We start from the raw sequence: 21991 nt of genomic DNA on the forward strand, positions 1-21991 counted from the left end.
GATTAGTGGCAAAGTAAATAGAAGAAGAGAAAAGTGAGCATAAGTTAATGTAACTTGGGTAAGGTGAAAAGCAAAAACCTAGGGAATGAAGTGGGAAAGTTAGAAGAGAGAGAAAGAAAGGTTAAAGTTACTCAATGGAAGGACAGAGAAGGGAAGAAATAGAACATAGTATAAAAATATGGTAGAAAACTTAAGACTGAGGGGGAAAAACAATCTGCAAAAAGCAAGGGAAAAGATCCACTAAGATATACAACAGAAGGAAAAAATGTAGAATGAAGTAAGGGAAAGAGACAGACGATAAATCACCAGGGAAATACCATGAAGCTTTAAAAAAATAATTGAATATGAAATTTAATGCCAGAATATTACAATAAAAGACACTTGTGAAATACACAGCTTACCCATCCTTGAGTCATAAAAACACCACTAAATATTTTGCCAATTCCTTTGCCTCTTGAGGCCACCACAGAATAATGCTCTTTGGACTGCTACAGTGGAAAGAGTGCTGGGTTTGGAAGAGAAGGACATACACATGAGCCTTAACTATGTTGCTTAGTAACCATGTGGCCAAGGCAAGTATTTAACCTGAATTAGACCTCAGTTTCCTCATTTGTAAAATTTAAAGATTAGGGAATGTCTAAAGTTCTTTCCAGCTTTAAATCCTATGACCCAATCCACTAGAACCTTTTCACTATTATTATGGGCTACATCTTCTATTTCATTTTCTACAAGCATTTATAGATATATAAAATGATCTACAGGTCACACAGAATTATAAAACTAGAGCTCTGAGCTTTGGACTAGAAATCCAAAAGTCTTGCATTTTACAGATAAGAAAACTGAGGCCCATAGAGAGGTGAGCCACACAATTGAATTTGAACCTGAATCTTGTGATTTCATATCCAGAACTCTTTATTGATGGTTACTGGTGCAAACATGACATTCAGCCCTGGACTGCCCTCTCCTGGAGAGGATACAATATACTTTGGTGAAATGCAAAACATGTAACTATAGCATTTTAAGGCTAGAAAGGACTGAAGATCAGTAGGTCAGTATATTCATTTTACAGAAAATTAAATCAAAGTTCTAATAGAGATTGAATGTCAACCTGAGCGTCAAAATACCACAATTTATCATTTTTAAAATTAATTTTTTGGTTGGTTACTGTAAAATTCCCAGATATCTCCCTCCCCTCCCTGCACCAGAGAAGGCATCATTTGACCAAAAAAAAAAAGTATGTATAAGCTATGTCTTTTGTGTTTCTGTTGATCAGTTCTTTCTCTGTAGGTGGACATTCACAAGTTATTCGTCAGACATTGATCCATTAGCTGTATACAATATTCTCTTGTTGCTACTTATTTCACTTTTCATTATTTCATATTTGTCTTCCTATGTTTTTGTTTTGAAATGAATCTGCTCATCATTTCTTACAGTGTAGTCCTATTCCATCACAAAAAATGTAATTTACAAGAAAATGCTACTTTAATTTGGATCTCAACTATAGCATATCTAAAGCAAGACGCTTCCTCTTTCTCCTCAAATTGTTATGTCTCCCAGGCATATGTAGTCTTGTGAAAACCACAACCATCCTCATGCCCTACAGATTCACAATGGCAGTGCCATCTTCAGTTATTCATTCTCATGCATCTCAATCTTGTCCTTTCTGCCTTTAGATTCTTCATGATCCTATTTGGGGTTTTCTTGGCAAAGATTTTAGAGTGGTTTGCCATTTCCTTTCCCACCTTATTTTACAAATGAGGAAACTGAGACAAACAGGGCTAAGTGACTTGACCAGGCAGAATCATACAGTTAGAAAGTGAGGCCAGAATTGAACTCAAAATGTCTTCCTACTCCAGGCCCCGAGCTCTATTTACTTTGCCACCTAGTTCGGCAGATAGTGGGCACCTATTCATACTTGAATTGATTAAACCGTTTGTTTTAGACAATCAAACAATATACTATTAACTCATTTAATTTCTTTTAGGACCAGTAAGGAGAGCCTGAGAGTTTGAAATCAGAAATTTAAATCTTATGTCAAGATTATAGATTCATTCAGAGGAGACCATGGAAATGGTCTAATCTAACCTCTGTTTGACATATGAGAAACAGAGGCTCAGAGAGGCTGAGAGATTTGCCCAAAGTCATACAAGATGGCTTTCTTCATGAGGCTTAATGCTTACCAGTCCTAGAGACTTCACTTTAATACCGAATGACCACTGTGCCAGCATTCCTTCATCCCTTGGAGTGGGCAATGATGTGGTGGGCCAATCATTAAATTATGGGGTCAAAAGTCTCTGCCTTATATAGTAGGTGTGGTATGAAAACCAAGAGTCCTTTTCATAGCCCAGACTATTGAGCTGGAATGCAGATAATGGATAGTAGGGTAAAAGAGCTGGCTAGAAGTCAATAGCTAGACCAAAGTCTTCCTCTTTCTTGTAGTTTCTTGGCTTCTCTCGTTTTTCTATTTTTCTGTTTTTCCCCACAAAGCCCAGAAAATCTTTTGTGTACCCTCCCTGTGTATTCCTATTTGCTAGAAAATTTGTGGCTCCACATAAAATATAAACTTTAGCATGGCAGAGTGGAAAGAATGCATCTGGACTTAGAGGCCATGAGTTCAAATCCTGGTCCTGCCACACATCACCTGTGTGGCCTTTGGCAAATCATTTAACTCATTCAGGCCTCAGGTACCTCATCTGAAATATAAGGAGGATGACTTAGACAATCTCTAAGGTCTAAATCTAGGATTCTATAAGCATTCCTATGTGCCATGGAGTACAGAGAGTTATGGCATTAATTTATGTAAATTTGTTAAAAAATAATATTATAATTGTTCTTCCTTGCTCTCTAAACTTGGCTCTGTCTCCCCTTCATGGGAGAAAGGAGGGAAATAAGCAGTATAGCTCTTCTGGGAAAAGAATGAATGAAAACCAGGTTTCCTACCTGAGGCCAAGGGTTTGCTTTACCTCCTTCCTCTCATTAAAGACAACTTGGTGGACTGGCCTAATTGCCATGTAGAACATTTCTATGAGTGCAAAATACATTCTAAGTTCCAAATAAATTACTTAAAAATATCCATCCATTTCTAAATTGTGACCTTTCTCTCTTAGGGTGGTAATAGTGGTGAAAAGATGTGAGACATAGAAAATTGTGGGAATTTTGGCATCCAAAGATTTGGGAATTCAGAGAGGAGGAAAGGTCCTTAATGCTCTAGAAAAAAAATTATGAGAATATTCATTTGCTCAGTTTGAACTATAAGATTTTGTAGAATTTTTTCTCATTATGTGGCCAAAGAAGAAAGGAAGATGTGCTTCCAGAAGCAAAGGGTTACCTATCATTTTGTGAAATGATATGGGGTAAAAATATATAGAATTTTCTGAGAAGTGAATGCAATAAGGAAGAAAATAGATTAATTAGTGAGATCCAAAGATACACTGAGAATGACCATTTGGGACTAAACAAACTAGGGCTATCATAAAAAAACTCTGGAGAGAAAAAATAATAGGAAGTTGAATTAAAATATCTACACATTTTCTTCAGATTTATTTTTGTGCTGCTTATAAGGCAAAACTTCCCTAATTGTCTTGCAGCTTTTCACTTCCGTTTGGGAATAAAGTTTCAGCTCCCCTCTTATTCATATTTATGTGTTAAACTTTTTTTTACATAATTCTTCTGACATCTTGATTGGTTAATTTTATTTCTATATCCTTTATATTTTACAGTTTGTAAAAGGGCCTTAATCACTTCAGACTTATTATCCCACCCCACCCCTATTTTGAGGTAAAAGGGAGAGAGGCTGAAAGCTTGAACGCATGTTGTTATATCTTGGTAATATCACTGAAATTATATATATTGTACGCCTGCTGGGCTTACCCTGCTGCCAGAGACATTCCTAGATTGGACCACAGTTTAGGAGGCAGAGGGTATATGGTAGAGGTGATATATGATTGCCTTAATTGTGTAGGAGAGTAGATGTCAACAGAGCTGCAGTTAATGCTTTTTATACCTGTAGCAAGTGACACAAAACTCATGTAAGTAAGAGACAGGAAATCCATCCTTAATTCAGTTTGGAGGTGGAACACTAAAAGACTACTCCTCTGGGCGAGAGAAGGAAAGAGAATGAGTTAGGCTAGGGAATAACTTTCTTGGGCTGGCAGTACACTATCTGATGACTTATATTTGAATGAATTATTCTTGCCATGTGCTAAAGTCTTTGCAAATACTATCATGTGCTTGCTTATTTGGATACATGTTTTAGGATTTTGGTTTTATAACATTATTCACTTAATAAAAATGAATAATATGGGAACATGTTTTGAGTGATAATACATATATAATCCAGATTGAATTGCTTGCCAGCTTCGGGAGTGGGGAGGGAAGAAAGGAGGAAGACAATTTGGATTATATAACTTTGGAAAACTTATGTGGAAATTTGTTATTACAGGTAATTTGCAATAAATAAAATTTTAAAACAATAATTATTAAAAGAAAACCTCTGGCTCTTCCCACCTTAATTATGGCACTGGGTATTTTTTTAATTGAAAATCTTTATTTAATTAATTAATTTAGAATATCTTCCCATGGTTACATGATTTATGTTCTTTCTCTCCCCTCCACCTCAGCCTAAACACAATTCCACTGGGTTTTACTTGTGTCATTGATCAAGACCTATTTCCATATTCTTGATAACTGCACTAGAAAGATCATTTAGTCTACATCCCCAATCATATCGCCATCAACCCATGTGATCAAGTAGTTGTTTTTCTTCTGCGTTTCCACTCCCACAGTTCTTCCTCTGGATGTGGATAGTGTTCTTTCTCATAAGTCCCTCAGAATTGTCCTGGATCATTGCATTGCTGCTAGTAGAGAAGTCCATTACATTTGATTGTATAACAGCGTATCTGTCTCTGTGTACAATGTTCTCTTGGTTCTACACCTTTCACTCTGCATCAATTCCTGGAGGCCATTCCAGTTCACATACAGGGTCTTAAGAGGCAATTCTAATTATTCAATAAATATTAAGTTATTTGTCAGACATTGTGCAAAGCTCTGGGTATACAAAGAAAAGCAAAAGGCAATTTCTGATTTAGAGGAGCTCACAAGCTAATGGAGGAGACAACATACAGACAACTCTTTACAAACAAGTTGTTTTCTACAAAAAGTTGTCTTTTCTAAAAAATGAATAGAACTAGTCTTTCTTGGAATTGGTATCTAAAGGGGCTACAAGGGAAATCCTATTAGATTAAGATACTTTTTTGCAAAGAATCTCTAGTCTTTGACATTCTTTCATTCTATTAAATGGAAAAGGACAAGTTGATTAGTGGCCCACTATATTGTGAGAGAGTGACTTCCCCAGACCCCTTTGGGAGAGTCCCACTTGCACCAGGAGCTCATTTAGATCATATTTTCCATCTAAAAGGGGAGGTTCATTTTGTTCTCTCTCTCTCTCTCTCTCTCTCTCTCTCTGTCTCTGTCTCTGTCTCTGTCTCTTCCTCTCAATCTCTCTCTCTGTCTCTCTCTCTCTCTGTCTCTCTCTCTCTCTCTCTGTCTCTGTCTCTCTTTCTCTCTCCCTCCCTCCCTCCCTCTCTCTCCCTTCCTCTCTCTCCCTCCCTCTCTCTCTCTCTTCTTCTCCCTCTTCCTCCACCTTCCCCTTCTCCCTCTCTCCCTTCCTCTTTCCCTCTCCCCCTCCCCTCTCTCTCTCCCTCTGCCCCCCCCCAACTTTCCTGCACCTCCCATTTATTGTATTTGGATTAGGGCAGAGTCTTTACATGCGTCAAGACCCATGAACATTTTGTGCAAGATTGTTTGTTGAATTTGAATAACCATATATTTTGGGGTAAGTTTAGGCCCTTCACAGAAGTGTTAATTTTTGGATTGTCTAAGAGCTGTGGATCTTTTTTTTATTTTTTATTTTTTTATTTTTATAAAAACCCTTACCTTCTGTCTTGGAGTTAATACTGTGTATTGGCTCCAAGGCAGAAGAGTGGTAAGGGCTAGGCAATGGGGGTCAAGTGACTTGCCCAGGGTCACACAGCTGGGAAGTGTCTGAGGCCAGATTTGAACCCAAGACTTCCCATCTCTAGGCCTGACTCTCAATCCACTGTGCTACCCAGCTGCCCCCTGTGGATCATTTTAAGACTCTTTAGTACAAAGCACTTGGGAGACACCTGAAAGGATAAGGCTTGAGCCTTCCAAATTCTTTAGGGAGTTAGTAAGAATTGGATCAAAGTGTCTAAAGCACCACAGTTGACTTGCTAGGGACAATAAATATTTAATCAGGGGTGGGAGAGAGTAAAGCAGAGGGTTGAACAGGGCACTCCTGATCAATTGAGTCTCTTCCTTACACTTGAGGAAATAAGAGAATGTAAATGAACAGAACCCATCCAGTTCCATGGGAGTTCCTTCAGCATGCCTGTTAAATACACTGAGCCATAACAATCCTTAGCAAAACATATGATCCTTTAATATCACCATTGAGTAAATTCATCTATTGACTTAATTATAACTTCAGATGGAGCAAAGCCAGGTGCCGCTGACAATCAAATTTGTGATATTCAAAAACAAAAACTTCCTCTATAAGAACTGGGTAAAACAAACCGAGAGATCATATGCTGGAAGTTTGGTCCCTAATCAGAAACCTTTAAGAAGCTCTTGGCTTACTTTATCTTACCTGAAATGCTATTTGATAAAGTATTGCTAATAGCTAGAGGTGAGGAAAATGATCCCAGAATCATGGGTTTAGAGCTAGATGGAATTTAGAAACATCTCAAAAAGGAGATTATGTTTGCTAAACTAAAGTGATACTTTACATGGGAGGAAATAACATATTCGGAGTGGTCACTAAGGGAACCTCTATGAAGAAGGGACAGAGGGAAAATTCATTGTGTAATCAGCAGTGTCTGACTTGGTCTCAATATGAACTATTCAACTTTCTGACAAAGTGAAAAAGCGAGACCATGTAAAAAGTATAGAACAATTACACACATTGGTGAAGTCTGGCAATTGTAACTGAAGACTTTAAGTCTGTATCTCTAAAGAGCAGGGTGAAAGAGAGGACTGCTTGCTTCACCTTTGGGAAGTCTCTCCAACTCTGACCTAATCTTCTAATATCAGAGGCATCCAGACAACTTCCTTAAAGATATCTTCATATTACTCCTCTTCCTATAGTCCACATCCAGCCAAATTGGTCTACGTGTTGTTCATTATACACGATATTTCATTTCCTATGCCTTTGCCTAGAAATTTCATTTCTGGAATGTTCTCCTCACCCTCACCTCTTGTAATTGCAAACTGTCTTCAAGGCTCAGCTTAGGTGCCACCTCTTATAGCAGGTCTTTTCTAAGCAACCAAGTTGTTACTGCTTTCTTCTTCCACCCTTAAAATTAGTTTATGAAACTGCATTAAGAACTCTTTTCGGTGCTTTGTTCATTTAGGCATTTTGTATTTTTGTGGACAGTCCTCTATTTCTTTGCATTCTTAGTTTTGTTGGCATATATCTATGTATGGTGGGTTCTGATTATTCTTTTTATTCCTTTCCTGTTGTGATCCCACCTTATTCCGTTTATATTTTGTCCATTTGTTTTTATTTCCTTTTCTTTTAATCAGACTGGATAAAGGTTTACCAATTTTGTTACCTTTCAGATAATCAGCTTTTAGTTCCATTGTCTCTTTTTTCTGTTTCTAATTTATCTTTTCACTTTCAATATCCTCGACTTCTTTTGTTCTTCTTTTGGATTTGGTGGTTTTTTTTTCTATAATTAAAAATTGTGCATTCAATCATCTTGTTATTTTGTTAATGAGTATTTTTAGGGGTACAATTTTTCCTCTAAGGGCTGCTTTAGCTATATTCCAGAAATTTAGGTATCTTGTTACTATAGTTATTGCTTGTATAATTTGGTTTTTGGCTTACTTGTTATTCAGGATTTCTATATTGCTTTCTGATACATTCTCCCTTCTTTCATTTTCTTGGATTGTTTAGTCCATTCACATATAATGTTATGAGAGCTAGGTTTGGGTTTTCCTTTATTTCTTTATTACTAGGCTTTTTTGGTTCATTTTAAAAATCATCTTCCTCTTTTTAAGTCAGTGTTGTCTTTGTGATTAGTTTTACATAAACTTCTTTAAGACAATTTTATTCTTATAGTCTCTCCTAACACCATTTATTGTACTAAGGATTAGCATTCTTTAGTGTAATTCATAAGGATTTTTCCTGGTTGGAGTTCTTTGTTCTGTTTATTCAGCTGCAATTGCTCTATATTTAGTGTAATTGCTTTTTTTGGAGAGTTAGAGAATTAAAGAGGTCTTGGGGAAAGTGACTTATCTGTCAATTAACTGGTCATGTAATCCAGAAGTCCTCTAATTTCTTTTTATTTACTTGTTATATATTATATAGGGGGTTTTATTTGAATACATCAATGTTGGTGAAAGTTTTCAAGTTTGCACACCCAAATGGCAACTTCAAGGTGCTTGTGAGCCCCCTGCATTACCCCAAAGAGGGGAGGGAGAAAGTGTTTGCTTTGGTGGCTGAACAGAGAGATGGGGCATGCAAAAATGTCCTCTGCTGCTGGGAAGAATGGGAATGGAGCAACTCCCCTATGCCAGCTGGGCACACATGCCAATACTTCACCGATGCTGCTATACATGGTATACACAGTAGAAACAGCACTAGTTCCCAATACAATCCTTTGCACATAATAGATATGTGATAAATGCTTGCTGAATTGAAATGAATTGAATTATAAAAACACTTTCCCTAATCTTTGTCCTAGTTACAAACATATAAAAACAAACATTAAAAATAAAACATAAACATATACAGCATAAAGCTTTTTAATTTAAGGAGATTTTTCTCCAGCTAACCTGTTGATAGCTTCTTAAGATGACCTACCTGGTCACTATGCTTATTTTTAGAGTAAGACTTAAATATTTTTTCATCCTATACTTAGACACTCTTTGTCTAATTCATAATTTTCACGTAAGAAATAGCTGTCCTGACACTATTTGTGCTGTTGATCAACCATTCTGGAAACTCTTTTGGTGTTGTGCTTGAAGTGTGACTAAAACATACATATCCTTTTACTCAGATATCTCATTGCTATAATATTTTTTTTCACTTTAAACATTGCTATAATATTTGACCCTAGAGAGATAAAAAGTAGAGGAAGGCTTCATATATACTTAAATAATCATAGCAGCACTTTTTTTGTGGTTTCAAAGAACTAGAAACAAGTTAGATGTCTATCAAGTGAGGGATGGCTAAACAAATTGTGGCATATTGAATGTACTAAATATTATCATTTCACAAAAATTATGAATTATGAATTATGAATATGAAAACATTAGAAAAGCCTAGGAAACCTTGTATGAACTGATGCAAAATAAAATCAAAACTAGGAAAATACTGTCCTCAATGACTTCAACAATGTAGGTGGAAAAAGCAAAGAGATAAACTAAAAATTAATTATAATGACCAAACAACTCCCAGTATCAGTTAAGCAAATATGCACCTCAGCCTTCTTTGCAGAAGTGAGAGATTATGCATATGGAATATTGCCTATGCACTCAGACACATGTGATATGTTGGTTGGTTTTGCTGAGCTCATTCTTTCTCTTTTTTAATTCATTGTTACAGGAGATTGCTTGCTGGGTCCTGGAACAGGAGGAACACATTAGGAAATGAAGGTGATGTAAAGGAAGATATCAACAAAGGAAAATAAATTAAGTGACTGACCTGGAACTTTTCTCAGGGAACCTGCAGTAAAAAAAAAAAGGTGGAGGTGGTTGAGGAGAAAGCTCTGAACTATACCAAGGTTACACCATCAATCTCCATTTATTAGTCACCTTCTATGTGCCAGGCACTGGGCAAAGTAAGCAAAAAAGGCAAAAAGGCATAAAAAAAGGCTTTGCTCTTGAGGAACTCATAGTGGGGGGGGGGGCAACATGCAAATAATTGTGCACAAACAAGGGATAACAAGGACATATTAGGAAAAACTGACAAAAGGAAGGCATTAGGATTAAGTGGTAGAGTTGGAAAGAATGCATAGAATGGTGGTTCTCAGACCTCCCAAGATCATTACCATGCAAAACACTTTCCAATGCACAATAATATAACAAATAAAATAAAGCTGATTCTGCAGAATCAAGAACTTTCATTTCTATTACAATCTGCCAATTTGAAACAGTGGGCGGGCAGAGTTGAGCTCCCTTGAATTGTAATTGTTCAGTCCATCCCCTCATAGAACAGAAGCTACAAACCAGTCATTCTCTGCCTATTATGATGGCTTCCATATGTTGTTTTAAAGGGAACTTTAAAAATAATTATACCTATAGATAACTATATTTTTATAAGTAAGAAAACAATGACAGATATAATTTTAAAAGATCTGGAACAATACCAGTAATACTGAATTTCTAGTCTAGTTTTCTGTGATTTCTTACAAATGGCATAAATTTCTATATTCCAGCAGGCAAATAGCTATTGAGGGCAGTGCCAAAACATGATTAATAGTTTTTAGATGCTATAGAGAAATTGGAAGCAGAGTTGAGCATGGATGTTGGCAGGAGAGTCAAGTGAGCAGGGATTGCTATGCCACATGGTCTCTTATATCCCGTGCCTGCTACTCTACTGCTCTTTTAAGGACTCCGGTAAGAAGGTAAAGGTAGTTTTGGCTCTAAAAATATTTAGAAGTGTTGCTGAACACCACATTGTGTTGGAGAGTGTTTATACACTGACCCAGGGAATTTACAGTCAAATACAGAACTTCACTGCAGATGGTCCCTCCAGAGTCATGCTGATCCAGTGATGGATCTGAGTTCCAGTTCTGATACTGTGGCTCATATGCATTCTGGGTGGTCTTTTAGCTGTTACTGTCTCTCAGCTCCAGCTCTCTTTTTGGTCAAATAGGAATATCAGTGCCAATCCATTGTGATATATCAGCAGAGGCAGGAAAGCGCCATAAAAATATAAGCAAGGCCAAAACCAGTGTTAAAACTGCAGTGCTGTTGAAAGGCTCTGGTAACCTGGAATTAAAATGAGCCCTTTTCCAAAACTCTGGCAAATGATAGAGTGGATTTTGTGCAGACTGAACCTGAAACTGCTACCCTGGGGAGTGTTCCATCTAGCACATTCCAGCTATTTTTCCACTTGCTGGTATCAAAATGGAGACATTGCACAAATTTGGCTATCAAATACTGCATGTGTGTGGGGAAAAAAGGCAGATAAAAAGGGCCAATTAGACCACAGCCACATCTGTCAAAACCTTAACCTCTGACCCGAGTGAAAACATAATCTCAGATCAAACACAGAAGCCCTGCAGATGTATACAAGTAACTTAATGTTGCCTTTGAAAATACTGCGGAGCATGGTTGGCAGGACTCAGAAGCGCTGATGAGAAATCCAGACTGGGGTCTGTAAAAAAATACTTTAAATCTTTAAGCAAAAGGACATTCCAATCCAACAAGTATTTACCTCCTTTCCCTATATATCACAGTGAGATCGTCCCCATAGGCTGAGTTGGTGTCTCAGGCTCTGCTGCAGTCTGCAGTGGTTTTTGTACTTGTTTTGAATTAGTGCTTTGAGTGTAGGAGAGCCTAATGGTTAGTTTTATATGGCCTGGTTTAAGCTTAAGATTTCTCTCTTCCCTTCCAAAATGACACAAAAGTCTGAATGACTAAGAAAGTTTAGATCCAGCTACTGCTTCTGGCATAGTGTATACACGTGGAATATTTACTCTAAATAATACATCCATATAGTCCCCGAAGTGAGAGGAAACCAGGAAAATCAATTCTTGTGTAGCATTTTAACTGGGGGAAAAAGGCACCATGTTGGCGTACCCCAAATTAGAGTTCTGACATCATTAAGAAAGAGCAGGATGGTCCAGAAGGATTCGATACTACTGGCCCACTTCCCTCCATAAACCAGAAGCATGGATAGAAGAGCAACATTTGATGTGTTTCATTTGAAAATATCTCCAAATTTGGGTAGCTTAGTCCTTTGATATTCATCATAACCCCAGCACAACATACAACACAGTCCCTGGCACACTTTAATAGATGTTTATTGACAGACTGACTAACTGTAGAGACCCTACTCTTATGCATCCTGGTCTCTGCGCCTACTTTGGGGGGTAGTAAAGTGAATGTTTGTTAACCACATGGGATAGGCATTCCCTGGTGAAGACAGTTTGCTGCTAGAAGATCTGAATGAAAAGTCACTTCATCAAGGCAGGGTGTGAGCCAGTAGTGAAGCCCAAATGAAAGCAAGCATCCAGACACCTACTTTTGAGTAGGCAGAGTCTATTGGACCTTTTCCTTCTGCCTTCAGTTATTACTTACTTTGTTGGTGTAATTAATGTTTCAGGAGAGGTCTGGGAACCAGTAAGGGAACTTCATGCTGTACAAGGCAAACGTTTTTAGACATGGTGTGTGTTTGTAGTTGTTTTATGTGATAGGGTTTGTTTGACAAAAGAGTTTAATAATTTTTTTTAATTCTAAGGAATAATTAGGAGTCAAATGATAGAGGTCAAACATTTTAAAAATACATACAAGGAAGCTTGGAGGTGGACACAAATAAACAGGATAATTTTGAAACTAATATTTCTGAATTTATTATATGCCTTTTTAAAAAACCGTTACCTTCCACCTTAGAATCAATACTGTGTAATGGTTCCAAGGCAGAAGCGTGGTAAGGGCTAGGCAATGGGGGTTAAGTGACTTGCCCAGGGTCACACAGGTAGGATGTGTCTAATGCTATATTTGAACCCAGGACCTCCCATCTCTAGGCCTGGCTCTGAAACCATTGAGCAACCCAGATGTCCCCAATTATATGCTTTTTAAAAAGAAAAAAAAAGCTACCTCTAGTAGATTTGTAGTGTAATATGCAAATCCTCTTATTTTCTGTTCTTCTTGTGTGTAGAAATGCTCATATTAATTGATGTTTTTTAATTGCAGAATAACCAAAATAAGAAAGGAAGGAAAAAAAAAAGCTTGGCCTAGCCATCCACATAGGAAAAAAGTAGGAGATGAAAAATGCCTACAACTAGATTATATCATACATTTGAATCGACTGCCCATTGAGCTAGTCCATCATTATGTATAAGTTGAACAGGTATAGCAGATGGATGATGAAGGGGGAAGGGGAGATAGATGTGTTTGAAGGAGGAGAATGAGCTGGATCCTATTTGGAAAAGTAAATTGCACTTTCAATGTCTCCCCACTGTTGGCTACAGCAGGAGCCCATGCTTTTAATGTTGGGGTTGTTTTTGTTTTTCTGTCAGCCAAAACAACGAAACCTGAATTATTAACACCATGATCTCAGAAAATCCCAATCTTGGGGGAAAAGGGTGGTAGAAGGACAAAAGAAAGGTGAAAGGAAGCTACAGAAAGTCAGTGACCATAACACATTTAAGAAGTAGCATAAAAACATGATTAAAGGCATGGATATATCTGGAAAAGGAAGGGAGCTCGTCATTGATGTTGCCCTGGTGTCTGACATATTTAAAGAGCTAGAAGAAGGTACTTCATGTTGTGGGTATTCTCTCCAGAGAATTATGACAGGACATCAAGAAGAGTCAAAGAGGGCATGGATGGGTGCTACTAAGTGGCACAACAGATGTATGAATAGACTTGGAGACAGGAAGAACCAAGTTCATATCTGGCCTCTGACATTTACTAGTTGTATGACCCAGGGCAAGTCATTTACCTTTTATCTGCCTCAGTTTCCTCATCAGTAAAATTGGAGTAGTTGTGGCACCTTCCTCCCAATGATTGCAGAGAGGATCAAATGAGAGAATATTTTTAAAGGGCTTTGTAAATCTTAAAGTGCTATGTAAATTGTTGTTGTTATTATTATTACTATTATTATTATTTGTAGAAGGAGGAAGTATAAGTTGATGAGGTCAAGGATTATTTGAAGTAATATTTTTTTAATGTCTCCCCTTATTTCCATTCCCCCAGGCATCACCTTAATTGAGTTTCCCATTAATGCTCAGGTGCTTTTATAATACTTTTCACTATTTTCCCTGTCATCAGTCTCTATTAATTTAATTTTATGCAACTGCTGCCATAATATTTTTGCCAAACCACAGCCATGATCATATCATTCCTTAAAACTTCATTAGTGTATCATTACCTACAGTGTGGTATGATGAAAAGAGTACATAGTAGGTTGTCATGAAACCTGGGTTGTACTCTTGCTTTTGTCAGTAAATGGTCTCTTTTCTGTGACTTCTGACAATATTAGATCCTATGAGTTGATGATCTCTAGTCACTTAACATCTCTGGGTTTCAGTGTCCTCATGTGAAAAATAAGATACTACAGTTTTAACATTCCTTCCAACTTTCTTAAGCACCCAATAGCAGCATACTTATTTTGTGCATACATACACAATTGTATTATGTATAATACACACATATACATACACATACATACACACATATACATATGTGAGTATGCACTTCTTGAGGACAGGGGTCATCACAAACCCAGTTCCTGGTACAGTGTCTAGCTCAGACCAGGTGCTTAATAAAACACTTGCTGATTGTTTGAGATAGCTCCCCAAATGTATAAAAATAGCAGTAGCCAAACCATTCAGAAATCAAGCAATTAAGACAAAGTCTAACTTTTACTGCACTGCATTTGTATCATATATCTATAATATATTTTTCCAAGTATAAGCTATTTTCTCCTTCTTCTTTCCCCAAATCTGGTTTGTACAAAATCTGAGTGTAGTCCATAATTACTCTTTTAGTAGCATAGGTAGGGGAGCTCTTATTTAGAATGAAACCTCAGCAAACATATGGAACCATGGGATTCTTCAGAAATCGTTATAAAAGAATCATCTGCTCTTCTCCACAGGCATTCAAATAGTGAGAGAAAGATGCATAGCAGGGTATGGAGGCAAGAGAACACAGGCTTTTTCCACTCCAGAATCTGCCCCAGGATGCTTTTGGTCATGTCGAGGTTATGAAAAGCAAAAGAAAGTGGGGCAACAATTAACTGCATTCAGCACAGTTGCAGAAAGGTTGTGGGGGAGAGAACAGAATGAATGAAGGGGTATATCTTCTGGAAAAGCTAGCCATTATCATACTGTAGCTTAAAGCAATATAATCACAATAGTTGATATATAGAGAGTTTGGGGCTTGCAACATTCTTTCACTGGATTTTCCCAACAACCTTTCCCCCCCCTCATTTAATATATCTATTCTATTTTGGACAAAAAGTTAATTTACTGAACTTCCGGTCAGGATGGTGGCTTAGAAGCAGCAAAAGTTCAGACCTCTGAAAACCCTTCCTTACCGATCACAAACTGAATGCTTCTAGAGGACTGAAATTCAAACTTAACAACAGGACAGAGCCGGGGAACCCTACTTCTGGACTCAAATCAAAAGGTATGCCTCCCAAAAGCCAGAATCCTAGATCACTCGGGTCTAAGAGGAAGTCAGAAGGAAGGTCCTAGGACCCCTTCCCCCCCAACCCAGAGTGCTGAGCCCGCAGCAGCAACAGCAGGAACCTCAGGGCTGGGAAAAGGGCCTCAGGGCCGGCTGTTCTGAAGGGCACACCTTGAAAGCAACCTGGGCCAGTCTCGGGGCATCCAACACAGATGGCAGGGAAGCAGCCTGAGAGAGATGGGAGTGGGGAGAGCCTGTAGCCCCCTGGATGGATCCTTCCATCAGAGTCTCACCAGAGATTTTTGCCTCGGGGCACATCCAGACCAACCCAGCTGAACCTAATCCCATCAGGAGTCCTCAGAGCTCAAGGAGGCCAGGACCCCTCCCCCCTTAGAGGGCAGGGACCTCTGAAAGGACAGGAACCTCAGGGCCAGCAAAGACACTGAGATAACTTGTGGACAGTGCTGTGCCAGGCTCAGAGCATAGAAGTAAGGCAGCGGAAAAGCAACTGGAGGGAACTGAGAACAGTAACACCCAAAACACCAGCAGGCAGGGGAGGGCAGACCCTGGCCTTCCCCGGGAAGACGGCGCATCTGCGGAGAATGGACAATTTGCCTGGGGCTAAAGCCTCGGACCATCAGACATATACAGTAAGAGCCAGTCCTCCTCACTCAGATTTCTGACTGGAATGGGGAAGAAAAACCATAGAGATGGCAAACAGTACAGAAGTGCAAAAGCCTCCAAACACCAAGAAAAGCAAGAAGAAGGGGATGACTTTGGACACGTTTTATGGAGCAAAAATATAAAATACGGAGGAGATAGAACAGGAAACACAAACAAATGCTCCAAAACCTTACAAAGGAAATAGAAATTCTCCACAAACTCTTGAAGAATTTAAATCAGAAATTATCAAAAAGATGGAAGCCTTCTGGCAGGAAAAATGGGAAACAACACAAAAGGAACTCAGCAATCTGAGAGACCAAAATATGCAAATGCAGAAACAGCTTGAAGCCTCAAAAAACAGGTCAGACCAAACTGAAAAGGAAAACCAGTATTTAAAGGTCAGAATCAGGCAACTGGAAGACAATGATCTTGCAAAAGAGCAAGAATTAATAAAGCAAAGTCAAAAGACTAAAGAATTAGAAGATAACATAAACTATCTCACTGACAAGGTGACAGACCTGGAAAACAGAGGAAGGAGAGACAATCTGAGAATCATTGATCTACCAGAAAAGCCAGAAATAAACAGTAATCTTGATATCATAATACATGATATCATCAAAGAAAACTGCCCAGAGATTCTAGAACAAGGGGACAAAATATGCATTGAAAGAGTTCACAGAACACCCTCTACACTAAATCCCCAAAAGACAACTCCCAGGAATGTAATTGCCAAATTCCAAAGCTTCCAAGCAAAAGAAAAAATTTTACAAGAAGCCAGAAAAAGACAATTTAGATATAAAGAAGCACCAATCAGGGTCACACAGGACCTAGCAATTTCCACTCTGAATGACCGTAAGGCATGGAACATGATATTCAGAAAAGCAAGAGAGCTGGGTCTTCAACCAAGAATCAGCTATCCATCAAAACTGACTATATACTTCCAGGGGAAAGTATAGGCATTCAACAAAATACAAGATTTCCAAGTATTTTTTAAAGAAAAAACCAGAGCTCTGTGGAAAGTTTGACATCCAAACACAAAGAGCAAGAGAAAAATGAAAAGGTAAATATGAAGGAAAGGGAAAATGAGAAAAATGTTATCTTTTTCTTTTATTCAAACTCTCTTCTATAAGGACTACATTTATATCAATTTATATATATTAATATGTGGGGAAAATGTAATGTGTAACTCTCAAAAATTGTATGCATCATTAGAGTAGTAAGAAGAATAAAGCATAGGGAAAGTTTGGGGCATCAAGATGATATGGAGAAAGGGGGAGATAGAAAGAAAAAGAGAGGGGGGAATCGTTGATGGTACTAAGATATACTCAAAGAAATAGAAGAAAATAACTAAATAGAATAATCTTTCTCACACAAAGATACACATGGGAAGGGGAGGGGTATAAGAAGGAGAGGAAGAGAGTTTTTACTTAAACCTTACTCTCAGTGAAATCAGCTCTGAGAGGGAAGAGCATCAAGATCCATTGGGATCGCGAATTTTATCTTATCCAACAGGGTAAGGGAGAAGGGAAAACCAAGAGAGGTGGGAGGGGGGAGGGAACACAAAAAGGGAGAGAAGGAGAAGGGGGAGGGGAAGGGAACAAAAAGGAAGGGGATAGAAAGGGAAACATATCAAGGGAGGGGACTAGGTGGACTGATTTAAAGTAAATCACTGGCTTAAAAGGTTATAGCTAAAGGAGAAAGGTCAGAATTAGGGGAGGATATCAAAATGCCAGGGAGTCCACAAGTGACAATCATAACTTTGAATGTGAATGGGATGAACTCACCCATAAAATGTAGATGAATAGCAGAATGGATTAGAATCCAAAACCCTACCATATGTTTTCTTCAAGAAACACACATGAGGTGGGTAGACACCCACAAGGTCAGAATTAAAGGATGGAGCAAGACCTTCTGGGCCTCAACTGATAGAAAGAAGGCAGGAGTTGCAATCATGATATCTGACAAAGCCAAAGCAAAAATAGACCTGATTAAAAGGGATAGGGAAGGTAAATATATTTTGTTAAAAGGGACTATAGATAATGAGGAAATATCACTAATCAACATATATGCACCAAATAGTATAGCACCCAAATTTCTAATGGAGAAACTAGGAGAATTGAAGGAGGAAATAGACAGTCAAACCATATTAGTGGGAGATTTGAACCAAACACTATCAAATTTAGATAAATCAAATCAAAAAATAAATAAGAAAGAGGTAAAAGAAGTGAATGAAATCTTAGAAAAATTAGAGTTAATAGACATATGAAGAAAAATAAATAGGGACAAAAAAGAATACACCTTCTCAGCACCACATGGCACATTCACAAAGACTGACCATACACTAGGTCACAGAAACATGGCATACAAATGCAGAAAAGCAGAAATAATAAATGTAGCCTTTTCAGATCATAAGGCAATAAATATAATGATCAGTAAGGGTACATGAAGAACCAAATCAAAAATTAATTGGAAATTAAATAATATGATACTCCAAAATTGGTTAGAGAACAAATCATAGAAACAATAATTTCATTGAGGAAAATGACAATGGTGAGACATCCTTTCAAACCTTATGGGATGCAGCCAAAGCAGTTGTCAGAGGAAAATTCATATCCCTGAGTATATATATATATTAACAAACTAGGGAGGGCAGAGATCAATGAATTGGAAATGCAAATTAAAAATCTTGAAAGCGAACAAATTAAAACCCCTTAGAAGAAAATCAAACTAGAGATCCTAAAAATTAAGGGAGAGATTAATAAAATCGAAAGTGATAGAACCATTGAACTAATAAATAAGACTAGAAGCTGGTACTTTGAAAAAACAAACAAACAAAATAGACAAAGTACTGGTCAATCTAATTAAAAAAAGGAAAGAAGAAAAGCAAATTAATAGCATCAAAGACAAAAAGGGGGACATCACCTCCAATGAAGAGGAAATTAAGGCAATCATTAAAACTACTTTGCCCAATTATATGGCAATAAATATACCAATCTAGGTGATATGGATGAATATTTACAAAAATATAAACTGCCTAGACTAACAGAAGAAGAAATAGAATTCTTAAATAATCCCATATCAGAAAATGAAATCCAATAGGCCATCAAAGAACTCCCTAAGAAAAAATCCCCAGGGCCTGATGGATTCACAAATGAATTCTATCAAACACTCAAAGAACAGCTAATCCCAATACTATACAAACTATTTGACATAATAAGCAAAGAAGGAGTTCTACCAAATTCCTTTTATGACACAAACATGGTGCTGATTCCAAAGCCAGGCAGGTCAAAAACAGAGAAAGAAAATTATAGACCAATCTCCCTAATGAATATAGATGCAAAAATCTTAAATAGGATATTAGGAAAAAGGACTCCAGCATGTGATCAGAAGGATCATTCACCATGATCAAGTAGGATTTATACCAGGGATGCAGGGCTGGTTCAATATTAGGAAAACCATCCACATAATTGACCATATCAACAAGCAAACCAACAAAAATCACATGATTATTTCAATAGATGCAGAAAAAGCCTTTGATAAAATATAACACCTATTCCTACTAAAAACACTAGAAAGCATAGGAATAGAAGGGTCGTTCCTAAAAATAATAAACAGTATATATCTAAAACCATCAGCTAATATCATCTGCAATGGGGATAAATGATGCATTCCCAATAAGATCAGGAGTGAAACAAGGATTCCCATTATCACTGCTATTATTTGACTTTGTACTAGAAACACTAGCAGTAGCAATTAGAGAAGAAAAAGAAATTGAAGGCATTAAAATAGGCAAGGAGGAGACCAAGTTACCACTCTTTGTGGATGACATGATGGTCTACTTAAAGAATCCTAGAGATTCAACCAAAAAGCTAATTGAAATAATCAACAACTTTAGCAAAGTTGCAGGATACAAAATAAACCCACATAAGTCATCAGCATTTCTATATATTTCCAACACAGTTCAGCAGCAAGAACTAGAAAGAGAAATCCCATTCAAAATCACCTTAGACAAAATAAAATACTTAGGAATCTATCTCCCGAGACAAACATAGGAACTATATGAACACAACTATAAAACACTCTCCACACAACTAAAACTAGACTTGAGTAATTGGAAAAACATTAACTACTCATGGGTAGGATGAGCCAATATAATAAAAATGACCGTCCTACCCAAACTTATTCATCTATTCAGTGCCATACCCATTCAACTTCCAAAATTATTTTTTTACTGATTTAGAAAAAAACATAACAAAGTTCATTTGGAAGAACAAAGGATCAAGGATATCCAGGGAAATAATGAAAAAAAATACAAAGGAAGGGGGCCTTTCAGACCCAGATCTCAAACTATATTATAAATCAACGGTCATCAAAACAATTTGGTACTGGCTAAGAGACAGAAAGGAGGATCAGTGGAATAGACTGGGGGCAAGTGACCTCAGCAAGACAGTATATGATAAACCCAAAGATCCCATCTTTGGGTACAAAAATCCACTATTTGATAAAAACTGCTGGGAAAATATGAAGACAGTGTGGGAGAGATTAGGTTTGGATCAACACCTCACACCCTACACCAAGATAAATTCAAAATGGGTGAATGACTTGAACATAAAGAAGGAAACTATAAGTAAATTAGGCAAACACAGAATAGTATACATATCAGACCTTTGGGAAGGGAAAGATTTTAAAACCAAGCAAGACTTAGAAAGAGTCACAAAAGGTAAAATAAATAATTTTGACTACATCAAATTAAAAAGTTTTTGTTCAAACAAAATCAATGTAACTAAAATCAGAAGTAAGCAACAAATTGGGAAACAATCTTCATAAAAACCTCTGACAAAGGTTTAATTACTCAAATTTACAAAGCTAAATCAAATGTACAAAAAATCAAGCCATTCTCCAATTGACAAATGGGCAAGGGACATGAATAGGCAGTTTTCACATAAAGAAATCAAAACTATTAATAAGCACATGAAAAAGTGTTCTAAATCTCTTATAATCAGAGAGATGCAAATCAAAACAACTCTGAGGTATCATCTCACCTAGCAGATTGGCTAACATGATAGCAAAGGAAAGTAATGAATGCTGGAGGGGATGTGGCAAAGTTGGGACATTAATTCATTGCTGGTGGGGTTGTGAATTGATCCAACCATTCTGGAGGGCAATTTGGAACTATGCCCAAAGGCACTAAAAGACTGTCTGCCTTTTGATCCAGCCATAGCACTGCTGGGTTTGTACCCCAAAGAGATAATAAGGAAAAAGACTTGTACAAGAATATTCATAGCTGCGCTCTTTGTGGTGGCCAAAAATTGGAAAATGAGGGGATGCCCTTCAATTGGAGAATGGCTGAACAAATTGTGATATATGTTGGTGGTGGAATACTATTGTGCTCAAAGGAATAATAAAGTGGAGGAATTCTAATGAAACTGGAACAACCTCATCGAAGTGATGCAGAGCGAAAGGAGCAGAATCAGGAAAACATTGTACATAGAGACTGATACATTGTGGTACAATAGAAGGTGATGGACTTCTCCATTAGTGTCAGTGCAATGTCCCTGAATAATCTGCAGGGATCTAGGAGAAAAAACACTATCCACAAATAGAGGACAAACTGTGGGAGTAAAAACACTGAGGAAAAGCAACTGCTTGACTACAGGGGTTGAGGGGACATGTCTGAAGAGAGACTCTAAATTAACACTCTAATGCAAATACCAACAACATGGAAATGGGTTCTAATCAAGAACACATGTGATACCCAGTGGAATCAGGTCGGCTATGGGAGAGGTGGGGTGGGGGGGAGGAAAAGAAAATGATCTTTGTCTCTAATGAAGAATGTTTGGAAATGACCAAATAAAATAATGTTAAAAAAAATAAAGTTAATTTACCAAAAGGGACCCTACTGGCTCCAAAAACATGAATACATCTGCAAAACTTTAGTCATTAG

At 37.5% G+C, this 21991-nt stretch overlaps 1 protein-coding gene across 2 annotated transcripts in view; it reads left to right on the forward strand.

Annotated features, from left to right (window-relative positions):
• Positions 1-21991, forward strand: part of RGL1 (ral guanine nucleotide dissociation stimulator like 1) — a 347473-nt gene that overhangs the window by 69677 nt on the left and 255805 nt on the right. For both annotated transcript variants that reach the window (XM_056815635.1, XM_056815636.1), the window contains exon 2: positions 9629-9678. The gene's annotated coding sequence lies outside the window, so the exon portion shown is untranslated. The remainder of the gene's footprint in view (positions 1-9628; positions 9679-21991) is intronic.

This window comes from Monodelphis domestica, chromosome 2 (assembly GCF_027887165.1).
Source record: "Monodelphis domestica isolate mMonDom1 chromosome 2, mMonDom1.pri, whole genome shotgun sequence".
Classification (NCBI taxonomy): Eukaryota; Metazoa; Chordata; class Mammalia; order Didelphimorphia; family Didelphidae; genus Monodelphis; species Monodelphis domestica.